This window comes from Anas platyrhynchos, chromosome 21 (genome assembly GCF_047663525.1).
Source record: "Anas platyrhynchos isolate ZD024472 breed Pekin duck chromosome 21, IASCAAS_PekinDuck_T2T, whole genome shotgun sequence".
Taxonomy (NCBI): Eukaryota; Metazoa; Chordata; class Aves; order Anseriformes; family Anatidae; genus Anas; species Anas platyrhynchos.
Genome location: NC_092607.1, coordinates 1,895,360 through 1,905,893, shown reverse-complemented (window position 1 = coordinate 1,905,893; position 10,534 = coordinate 1,895,360). Strand labels below are relative to the sequence as shown.

The 10,534-nt window shown below is 41.5% G+C and overlaps 1 long non-coding RNA gene across 1 annotated transcript; it reads right to left on the bottom strand.

Annotated features, from left to right (window-relative positions):
• Positions 1 to 1,017: 1,017 nt before the first annotated feature.
• On the bottom strand, positions 1,018 to 10,302 carry LOC139999215 (uncharacterized). Its single transcript, XR_011804476.1, has 3 exons — positions 10,145 to 10,302; positions 4,780 to 7,383; positions 1,018 to 2,018 (listed from the first exon to the last, which is right to left on the bottom strand). It is a non-coding gene; the product is annotated as an uncharacterized lncRNA (long non-coding RNA).
• Positions 10,303 to 10,534: the final 232 nt, after the last annotated feature.

The window sequence follows — 10,534 nt, the reverse complement described above, 5'->3', positions numbered from 1 at the left end:
GATAATGCAGTTATGCCCTACCCTGAAAGCCTCTTCAATGCTGTACCTTTTCCTTAAAAGTGTGAATGTTAGTTTTATTTTCCTAGTTACTTCAGGCATTTACACCACATAATCCACCCCGTGACTATAGTCACTCAAGCTTCACAATGGTTGGAATATGTCAGGGATATCACATACATCCTCGGATTGAGGTTTATCGAGTGTATGTACATTGTATAGGGATGCTAAACGTTTCATCATAAACCAGAGTTTAACATACAAACTAATTGTCAGTATAAAACATAATACAGTGAGTATTAGCAGAATAATAACAGGGTGAAACATCTTGTTGAAGATTCCCTTGGAAGCTGGCGATCATCCAAACAAAGTGTCCCACCAATGGTGTCTCTCATCTCTCTTCACTCTTTCCATCACTCGATGTATTTCTTGTGCATCATGGTGGACAGTAATCAGAGTCTTTTGTCCATTTTCTCGGACTTGTGTCATCAGCTGCTTCAGGTCCTCATGTACCAGCAATTTCTTCACCAAGGTGAGGTTCATTCCAATAGGAGTAGGCAGCAGTTCATGAAGCAGAATATAATTAGATGCAATAAGTTGATAAGAAGTGACAGGAACTGAGTATTTAAAATCACATCCTAGAATTTTGGTAAAATTGCAAACACAAACATTAGAGAGATTACTGGTATCTACCACTGTATCATCTACGACTATAGAATCACAATGAGTTCTCATACAAACACAACCTTTCCCAATACATATAAGTACAGTTTCAAGGGTTTCATTAGGATGTATCTCAAAGTGGCAAATATTTTGCTCAGTGTCAAGACAAATGTCTTGAGATTCTAGCGTGTTACTTTCACAGATGAAACATTTTTGTTCACGCACAATGCATGCATTTACATCAATTGTTTGCCACTTTCCTCCCTCTTGATGGGCCCATACTTTATGCTCTTTAGGATAAAGTATAGTTCCATGATGATTGAGTCCTAATGCAATGATTGGATATACATTGTATACGGTGGCATTACTTATCTGCATAATGGGTAAAGTTGACTAATTGCCACCAAGCTTGAAATTCTTTTTCAAATTCTGAAGCATTATCCCAAATCAATTTTCGAATTTCAGTGGGCAAAGTTCCTCCTTCTCCTTCTCTAATAATAGCTGCTGCTACAGATTGTATCCATAACTGCGCTTGGATACAGCTCAAGGCAAGGGAGGTATTGCCTTGGGCTTTTCCAAGGGCATTTACAATTAATTGATGATCATTTTCCTCAAGCCAATAAGGATGATTTTATTGGTTGTTCCAATTTCCTTAGGTCATCTGTAGTAGCAGTTATTCTACTCATTAAGACCTCAGCATCAATGTTTTTCAATATACCTAATCCTGTTCCCAATAACCTAGTTGCATCCTGTGGCCCTTTTTTAGGGACCAACTAGGGTTAAAGAGAATTTGTTGTTGTCCCACAATTTTAATTATGTAAGGACCTGTGTTGAAGATGGAAGGAGTTAGACCAATGGGAGGCTGGGTCGGTTCGTTTTCAAATATCTGCAGGGGCAGAGGCTTCATATAATTCTGTGCCTCTGTAGCCTCAGAGACAGTACACAATTATAGGTTTGGTGAAAGTAAAATTGTACCAGCAATCAAAATTTGGTTCAGTTATTTTAGTTATTTGGCAACCAATTTGTATTGTCTGTCCAGACATGGCTTGAAGTTCAGCCATTCTTAGAGAATCATTCCAACTCCATTCATCTTTTGAAAATATTTTGTTTTCCATGTAGAACTAAAGTAGAGAGATTTAGGTCCTTTCTGTTTTGAGATGTTCCAGTGACTGTGCTATACTGTGACAATACATGGTTAAATGCCACGGTGAAACACCTCAGCTCCATGCACAGCCACAGTAGCTAAGTTTCCTTTAAGGTCTGTAATTGCATCAAGGTCAGGGTAAAGCATAGCATCATTAATCCAAACTGTTGATTCGTCATCTTCCAGCTGTCCATATACAGTTCGCTCAGGGTTCCTGTGAACACAAAAGAAAATAAAATATGCTCGGTTGTATTCAACCGGCAGGGTTAGAAAGAGGGTGAAATAGCAATCTTTGATTTCCCATGCGTAGAAATGTTTGGGAGTAGTTAGCACTATTGCTACTGTTAGAAACACAGAGGGCTTTCACTATCTCTGCCATGTTTGGAACTGCGGCAGTCAAAGGTGTAGTGTTAGCGTTCAGCTGTCTGTAATCCACTGTAAAATGCCATTGCCTGGTTGGTTTCTTTACCGGCCATACTGGTGATTTGTAAGGTGAATTGGTCCTTTTAATAATGTCTCTTTTTTCCAATTCTGTTACCACCCCGTCAATCCCCATAAGTGCTGCTGCTGACAACAGATATTGCCGATCATTAATGATTTTAGCAGGGGATAAGGATATGGATGTTTGTAACAGGCTCAGTCTCACGGTGCCTGAATCCCTTTGATGTGTCACGAAACTCCACACAGTTCCATCAGGGAGTTTCCACATACAACCATGCAGTATGTCAAATCCTAAAATATCAGTATATGCAGCACCAACTAATACTTCTACCCTGGTTAATTTTTGTTCCTCTGGCAACCAGAGTGAAATTTTTGCAGTGGGGCATTGTTTTTCCACACCATTGATTCCCATGAATTTAACCCTGCGTTGACCAGGTGTTATGCTCAGGGTTTGTGCTGTCTCATGTGTAATTACTGACATTTGGGTCCCAGTGTCAATAAGAAAATTTACCAATATTTTTGGGGGTTCAACAGGAATGGCAATGATAGGGTCAATATGTTCATTAGAGAGCCATTGAATTGTTAATACCTGCCGAGCAGGGTGGCTCATTGCCCTCCCCGGGGTTAAGAGTTTTTTTGCCGACACCACAACTCACCTCGTTCCCTATTAGGTTTCAATCTCTCTTTGAATTTGGGATATCTGGGATTTTTAGTGTGGATTTGGCGGACTCGCCGAGAGTGGTCTTGGGATTTAATACTGGATGAATTAATCCAGCCCATTCAGTGTCCGTACTTATCTATGTCTTGTACCAATTCACTCCAGGTGGGAATAGGGGAGTTAGGATTTTGCCTACAACCACTATCATCATCCCTACAAGCAGCTAGTATATGATCTTGGGTGTTTGCTACAAACATCTTAAGACAATCAGGGAGTCCACGGATGAGAGGGGTTAACCGAATCGGATCAATAGGAGCTAACATCGGGGATTTCCTAAATTCATCTCTTTCATATATCGCCTGAATGCAGGCTGCTTTCTGTACTGCTACAGCCAGGTCAGCTCCTGGTGTGGTGTTTAAAAATACTCCAGGTCTCCAAAAGCCTCCTACCTCTTCCTCACTCAACATCATTCGATCTCCTCCTTTAAGAGAAACTCGACACACATACTCAACTTCTGATTCCCCTGACCGCCTTGAGAACTTCTCCTGTATTTTAACCAACTCTGCTGGTGGCAACGGAATCGTTCGCACAGTAGTGCAGATTTCATCATTATCATCAACAGTAGTCTCAGTCTTAACCAAAGGTCTCAAGGAAATGGATTGGGGTTCAGAATCAGAAATCTCTTCAACACCATCATCACTGTCAGACCAGAAATCACTGTCCCAGCTTTCAGGTTCTGCATTATGCAGCACTCCACGAATCTGCTTGACCGGAGCACAAGGCTGTACTTTATTTAACAGATGACTAACCCTCTCCAGCAATTGTTTAAGATGATTATTCTCATGCACAAGTTTATCATTTTCACTCACAAGTTTATCATTTTCAGTCACAAGTCTGTCATTCTCAATGGAAAGTTTATTATTTTCATCCAAAAGTTTATCCACTCTAATTCCTAATGTTTTTCCCGTCTCTCTTTCAAAGGCCAATGATGACTTCAATATTTCATTCTCTGATTTCAAAGCTGTATGTTCCGCATCAGAGATCAATTTGGGAGCAGGAGTTTCCTTAGCTTTTTGCCGAGCACAAGACAAACAATCTCCTAACACAGCATAAATCGCACCTTTACCCTTTCTTTGACCAATCTTTCGTGAAGCCTGACACGGCTCAATGTGCTCTACCACTTTCTCCTCATCTTTCCAAAACTTTTGGGAAAACTCCTTCCCTGCCTGGGAAGGGGCACATTTATATTTTTGCAGTAGTTTATCCATAGCAATCCTGCCGACTACGCCAATTTTACTGTCGCGTTAAAGGGGTGTAGCTGATTAACCGTTACGGGCCCGGTTGCATTCAGAGTACTGAACCAGTCGGACATTCACCAAAACTGGGGGTCCGTTCGGACATTCACCAAAAACGTAATAACCGCCTGGGGGTCCGCTCAGACATTCACCAACAATGCATTAACCGTCTGGGGGTCTGGTTAGATTCAGAACACTGAACTATCACGGATAACCACCCTCACCCTAGTCGCATTAATGAGAGCTATCACAATGCAATCAAGTATGGTTTATTACAGCAACAGATAATCAGGTTCTTTTGGATTGCCGGTGATAGTGACTATCTGCAAAAGCAGGCTAGTATGCATGAAATACACAGGTGTTATAGGTGTTACAGGTGTTATACAGGTGTTAGAGATGTTACAGATGTTACAGATTTTACAGATGTTATAAGTGTTACAGATGTTACAGGTGTTATAGGTGTTATAGGTGTTACAGGTGTTATAGGTGTTACAGGTGTTACAGGTGTGCAGCCTAGAAATAAACGCGTTAAAAGGATCAAAGACTCTATAGAGATTTATAAGCAAATATTCAGATCTCACCCAAAGGCGTCCCAATGGGGGGGGAAGAGAGGCTCAGCCCGTCGACTGATCCCAGGAGTCAGGAGGTCCTAAGGATGTTGTATGTCCTCGGGATGGTATCTCCCCTGACGATGGTATCTTCCCTGCCATCCCCTCTCTCTTGGGCCAATTTATATTATTTTCTATCGTTTAGGTGGAGCTTGAGTGGCTCTAGTCAAGCATATCTTAGTTATGATTGGTGTAAAGTTTTCCCGTCTCCGTTTAAAGTAATAGGCTCCGAGAAATTCAGAGCGCATGCTCAGTGAGGGGTGGTCGCACCTTGGGGGTGGGTAGCTTTTGGGATGGAGGTGTGTTTTGGTATTATAATGATATTATAATGAGCAAAAAGAACACTAGGGTACAGCATTTGTCAAAACATGACAGGTCTTTGGCTTAGGGTGGCAAAAAGTGCAGCTTTGTGCACAAGAACAATCGAGGTCCCACCTGATCACAGAGCCTAGCCGTGGTGTCTCCACTCCACTCCACGCTCCGTGGTGTTCCTTAGAGCTAGCACACCAAGTTTCCCCAGCGCGATAGCATCTAAGGTTGGGAGCCTAGGGAATGCTCAGATAATGCAGTTATGCCCTACCCTGAAAGCCTCTTCAATGCTGTACCTTTTCCTTAAAAGTGTGAATGTTAGTTTTATTTTCCTAGTTACTTCAGGCATTTACACCACATAATCCACCCCGTGACTATAGTCACTCAAGCTTCACAATGGTTGGAATATGTCAGGGATATCACATACATCCTCGGATTGAGGTTTATCGAGTGTATGTACATTGTATAGGGATGCTAAACGTTTCATCATAAACCAGAGTTTAACATACAAACTAATTGTCAGTATAAAACATAATACAGTGAGTATTAGCAGAATAATAACAGGGTGAAACATCTTGTTGAAGATTCCCTTGGAAGCTGGCGATCATCCAAACAAAGTGTCCCACCAATGGTGTCTCTCATCTCTCTTCACTCTTTCCATCACTCGATGTATTTCTTGTGCATCATGGTGGACAGTAATCAGAGTCTTTTGTCCATTTTCTCGGACTTGTGTCATCAGCTGCTTCAGGTCCTCATGTACCAGCAATTTCTTCACCAAGGTGAGGTTCATTCCAATAGGAGTAGGCAGCAGTTCATGAAGCAGAATATAATTAGATGCAATAAGTTGATAAGAAGTGACAGGAACTGAGTATTTAAAATCACATCCTAGAATTTTGGTAAAATTGCAAACACAAACATTAGAGAGATTACTGGTATCTACCACTGTATCATCTACGACTATAGAATCACAATGAGTTCTCATACAAACACAACCTTTCCCAATACATATAAGTACAGTTTCAAGGGTTTCATTAGGATGTATCTCAAAGTGGCAAATATTTTGCTCAGTGTCAAGACAAATGTCTTGAGATTCTAGCGTGTTACTTTCACAGATGAAACATTTTTGTTCACGCACAATGCATGCATTTACATCAATTGTTTGCCACTTTCCTCCCTCTTGATGGGCCCATACTTTATGCTCTTTAGGATAAAGTATAGTTCCATGATGATTGAGTCCTAATGCAATGATTGGATATACATTGTATACGGTGGCATTACTTATCTGCATAATGGGTAAAGTTGACTAATTGCCACCAAGCTTGAAATTCTTTTTCAAATTCTGAAGCATTATCCCAAATCAATTTTCGAATTTCAGTGGGCAAAGTTCCTCCTTCTCCTTCTCTAATAATAGCTGCTGCTACAGATTGTATCCATAACTGCGCTTGGATACAGCTCAAGGCAAGGGAGGTATTGCCTTGGGCTTTTCCAAGGGCATTTACAATTAATTGATGATCATTTTCCTCAAGCCAATAAGGATGATTTTATTGGTTGTTCCAATTTCCTTAGGTCATCTGTAGTAGCAGTTATTCTACTCATTAAGACCTCAGCATCAATGTTTTTCAATATACCTAATCCTGTTCCCAATAACCTAGTTGCATCCTGTGGCCCTTTTTTAGGGACCAACTAGGGTTAAAGAGAATTTGTTGTTGTCCCACAATTTTAATTATGTAAGGACCTGTGTTGAAGATGGAAGGAGTTAGACCAATGGGAGGCTGGGTCGGTTCGTTTTCAAATATCTGCAGGGGCAGAGGCTTCATATAATTCTGTGCCTCTGTAGCCTCAGAGACAGTACACAATTATAGGTTTGGTGAAAGTAAAATTGTACCAGCAATCAAAATTTGGTTCAGTTATTTTAGTTATTTGGCAACCAATTTGTATTGTCTGTCCAGACATGGCTTGAAGTTCAGCCATTCTTAGAGAATCATTCCAACTCCATTCATCTTTTGAAAATATTTTGTTTTCCATGTAGAACTAAAGTAGAGAGATTTAGGTCCTTTCTGTTTTGAGATGTTCCAGTGACTGTGCTATACTGTGACAATACATGGTTAAATGCCACGGTGAAACACCTCAGCTCCATGCACAGCCACAGTAGCTAAGTTTCCTTTAAGGTCTGTAATTGCATCAAGGTCAGGGTAAAGCATAGCATCATTAATCCAAACTGTTGATTCGTCATCTTCCAGCTGTCCATATACAGTTCGCTCAGGGTTCCTGTGAACACAAAAGAAAATAAAATATGCTCGGTTGTATTCAACCGGCAGGGTTAGAAAGAGGGTGAAATAGCAATCTTTGATTTCCCATGCGTAGAAATGTTTGGGAGTAGTTAGCACTATTGCTACTGTTAGAAACACAGAGGGCTTTCACTATCTCTGCCATGTTTGGAACTGCGGCAGTCAAAGGTGTAGTGTTAGCGTTCAGCTGTCTGTAATCCACTGTAAAATGCCATTGCCTGGTTGGTTTCTTTACCGGCCATACTGGTGATTTGTAAGGTGAATTGGTCCTTTTAATAATGTCTCTTTTTTCCAATTCTGTTACCACCCCGTCAATCCCCATAAGTGCTGCTGCTGACAACAGATATTGCCGATCATTAATGATTTTAGCAGGGGATAAGGATATGGATGTTTGTAACAGGCTCAGTCTCACGGTGCCTGAATCCCTTTGATGTGTCACGAAACTCCACACAGTTCCATCAGGGAGTTTCCACATACAACCATGCAGTATGTCAAATCCTAAAATATCAGTATATGCAGCACCAACTAATACTTCTACCCTGGTTAATTTTTGTTCCTCTGGCAACCAGAGTGAAATTTTTGCAGTGGGGCATTGTTTTTCCACACCATTGATTCCCATGAATTTAACCCTGCGTTGACCAGGTGTTATGCTCAGGGTTTGTGCTGTCTCATGTGTAATTACTGACATTTGGGTCCCAGTGTCAATAAGAAAATTTACCAATATTTTTGGGGGTTCAACAGGAATGGCAATGATAGGGTCAATATGTTCATTAGAGAGCCATTGAATTGTTAATACCTGCCGAGCAGGGTGGCTCATTGCCCTCCCCGGGGTTAAGAGTTTTTTTGCCGACACCACAACTCACCTCGTTCCCTATTAGGTTTCAATCTCTCTTTGAATTTGGGATATCTGGGATTTTTAGTGTGGATTTGGCGGACTCGCCGAGAGTGGTCTTGGGATTTAATACTGGATGAATTAATCCAGCCCATTCAGTGTCCGTACTTATCTATGTCTTGTACCAATTCACTCCAGGTGGGAATAGGGGAGTTAGGATTTTGCCTACAACCACTATCATCATCCCTACAAGCAGCTAGTATATGATCTTGGGTGTTTGCTACAAACATCTTAAGACAATCAGGGAGTCCACGGATGAGAGGGGTTAACCGAATCGGATCAATAGGAGCTAACATCGGGGATTTCCTAAATTCATCTCTTTCATATATCGCCTGAATGCAGGCTGCTTTCTGTACTGCTACAGCCAGGTCAGCTCCTGGTGTGGTGTTTAAAAATACTCCAGGTCTCCAAAAGCCTCCTACCTCTTCCTCACTCAACATCATTCGATCTCCTCCTTTAAGAGAAACTCGACACACATACTCAACTTCTGATTCCCCTGACCGCCTTGAGAACTTCTCCTGTATTTTAACCAACTCTGCTGGTGGCAACGGAATCGTTCGCACAGTAGTGCAGATTTCATCATTATCATCAACAGTAGTCTCAGTCTTAACCAAAGGTCTCAAGGAAATGGATTGGGGTTCAGAATCAGAAATCTCTTCAACACCATCATCACTGTCAGACCAGAAATCACTGTCCCAGCTTTCAGGTTCTGCATTATGCAGCACTCCACGAATCTGCTTGACCGGAGCACAAGGCTGTACTTTATTTAACAGATGACTAACCCTCTCCAGCAATTGTTTAAGATGATTATTCTCATGCACAAGTTTATCATTTTCACTCACAAGTTTATCATTTTCAGTCACAAGTCTGTCATTCTCAATGGAAAGTTTATTATTTTCATCCAAAAGTTTATCCACTCTAATTCCTAATGTTTTTCCCGTCTCTCTTTCAAAGGCCAATGATGACTTCAATATTTCATTCTCTGATTTCAAAGCTGTATGTTCCGCATCAGAGATCAATTTGGGAGCAGGAGTTTCCTTAGCTTTTTGCCGAGCACAAGACAAACAATCTCCTAACACAGCATAAATCGCACCTTTACCCTTTCTTTGACCAATCTTTCGTGAAGCCTGACACGGCTCAATGTGCTCTACCACTTTCTCCTCATCTTTCCAAAACTTTTGGGAAAACTCCTTCCCTGCCTGGGAAGGGGCACATTTATATTTTTGCAGTAGTTTATCCATAGCAATCCTGCCGACTACGCCAATTTTACTGTCGCGTTAAAGGGGTGTAGCTGATTAACCGTTACGGGCCCGGTTGCATTCAGAGTACTGAACCAGTCGGACATTCACCAAAACTGGGGGTCCGTTCGGACATTCACCAAAAACGTAATAACCGCCTGGGGGTCCGCTCAGACATTCACCAACAATGCATTAACCGTCTGGGGGTCTGGTTAGATTCAGAACACTGAACTATCACGGATAACCACCCTCACCCTAGTCGCATTAATGAGAGCTATCACAATGCAATCAAGTATGGTTTATTACAGCAACAGATAATCAGGTTCTTTTGGATTGCCGGTGATAGTGACTATCTGCAAAAGCAGGCTAGTATGCATGAAATACACAGGTGTTATAGGTGTTACAGGTGTTATACAGGTGTTAGAGATGTTACAGATGTTACAGATTTTACAGATGTTATAAGTGTTACAGATGTTACAGGTGTTATAGGTGTTATAGGTGTTACAGGTGTTATAGGTGTTACAGGTGTTACAGGTGTGCAGCCTAGAAATAAACGCGTTAAAAGGATCAAAGACTCTATAGAGATTTATAAGCAAATATTCAGATCTCACCCAAAGGCGTCCCAATGGGGGGGGAAGAGAGGCTCAGCCCGTCGACTGATCCCAGGAGTCAGGAGGTCCTAAGGATGTTGTATGTCCTCGGGATGGTATCTCCCCTGACGATGGTATCTTCCCTGCCATCCCCTCTCTCTTGGGCCAATTTATATTATTTTCTATCGTTTAGGTGGAGCTTGAGTGGCTCTAGTCAAGCATATCTTAGTTATGATTGGTGTAAAGTTTTCCCGTCTCCGTTTAAAGTAATAGGCTCCGAGAAATTCAGAGCACATGCTCAGTGAGGGGTGGTCGCACCTTGGAGGCGGGTAGCTTTTGGGATGGAGGTGTGTTTTGGTATTATAATGATATTATAATGAGCAAAAAGTACACTAGGGTACAGCATTTGTC